Source organism: Austrofundulus limnaeus, unplaced genomic scaffold (genome assembly GCF_001266775.1).
Source record: "Austrofundulus limnaeus strain Quisiro unplaced genomic scaffold, Austrofundulus_limnaeus-1.0 Scaffold338, whole genome shotgun sequence".
NCBI lineage: Eukaryota > Metazoa > Chordata > Actinopteri > Cyprinodontiformes > Rivulidae > Austrofundulus > Austrofundulus limnaeus.
This window is the reverse complement of record NW_013952740.1, coordinates 482,832-484,325: the sequence shown is the minus strand read 5'-3', so window position 1 is coordinate 484,325 and position 1,494 is coordinate 482,832. Positions and strand designations below refer to the sequence as shown.

Genomic DNA, 1,494 nt, shown 5'->3' with positions numbered 1-1,494 from the left:
GGGTACAGCGAAGTGTTAATCCGGCCCTGAGTGTGGCTCTAATTCCTCACTTCACCATCAGTGTCGCAGTTTCCAGTTTCTCGTCTCCAAAATGAGCGTACGCATGGGTCAAAGCTGGCGTGAGGCACCGCACATTTTCACGTCAAGTTTGGATTTTATAAATCACAACCTTGGCGTAAAAAGTGGCGTACGCAAGTTTCTGGGCTCAAATTGTGCGTACGCCAGTTTTATAAATCCGACCCCTGGTCTTTATCTATTTATTCAATAGTCTTCAACATAGTAGAGACTATTCTTCCTGGGGTCCACACCAACAAAGCTTTAGACGTACAGAAGACCTTTGCAACTCAAAATCCCAAGTTCTAAACGGATCTAAATCTAAYTGCAAGTGTAGAAAACACACAATAGGCTCCATAAAGTCAATATTTGCATAGCAAAACTAAAGCCAGAGGTGAAACACTCCTCTAAAAACAATGTTGCAGCGAGACTAGGGTTAGGTTTGCAAAGTCTTAAAAGACTTCTGGAACCTTTGGACAGATGAGATCGATGTTCACCCATAATGCACAGAGACATGTTCGAAGAAAACTAAACACAGCAAACCAACACAAACAACTCAAACCAAGTGTCAAGCAGTGGAGGGTTGATGATTTAGGCTCATTTTGCAGCCTCAGGACCTGGGCACCTTAAGGCTGATTTATACTCTATCAAGACATGAAACAATGGATCTGTGATTAAATCATTTTGGATTTCTTTGACTCATCAAGTGTTTATAGTCAAGTAGAAGACGTGGGGGAGAAATGATCATAATCCCTCCCACAGCACTACAAATATAGCAGACGTCATGCATTGCTAAGTAGATAACCAACAGGGATAGCAGGATAGTTGTTTTCACTCAACGATGCATCATTCATTGGAAGGGAGGCTTGTGTTGCTGGATAAACAGTCATACGTGGAACGAGGACATGGACATCAGTGGCACATTTGCCTGCTCAATAGGATCAAATGAGGTACCCCTCAAAGCTGTCCACCTTGCTAATTTAACCACCGGCTTCTGGGTGCAGAACAGTTTCAGCAAAACGACATGCTGAAGGGCAAACTTGTCCATGAAGTTCTGACCAATCACACACTGCAAATGTCCTGATGCATCTCAGTAATCCAGGTAGAAAAATATCAAAAAGAAAAAATCAGTAGGTCCTCTGCATGGGTTCTTCTTTAGTGAAAGGTTTCGTCTCTCCTCCAAGAGACTTCTTCAGTCTGATGTTTCAGGTGAACTCAGCCTTATAAGCACTGCCTCCACATGGACAAACAGGTTAGTCACATGCAAAAGAGGGCCATCGTCTAACAATAGGCTTGATTAGCTCTATTGTTCATAGAGGGTCATGTGACCCATCACCAATCAAGCCTATTCTTAGGCGATGGCCCTCTTTTGCATGTGACTAACCTGTTTGTCCATGTGGAGGCAGTGCTTATAAGGCTGAGTTTCACCTGAAACTCATC

General features: G+C 43.2%; 1 protein-coding gene across 1 annotated transcript in view; it reads right to left on the bottom strand.

The window, feature by feature from the left end:
• Positions 1–1,494, bottom strand: part of btr12 (bloodthirsty-related gene family, member 12) — a 23,242-nt gene that overhangs the window by 1,485 nt on the left and 20,263 nt on the right. The gene's annotated exons all lie outside the window — the stretch shown is intronic.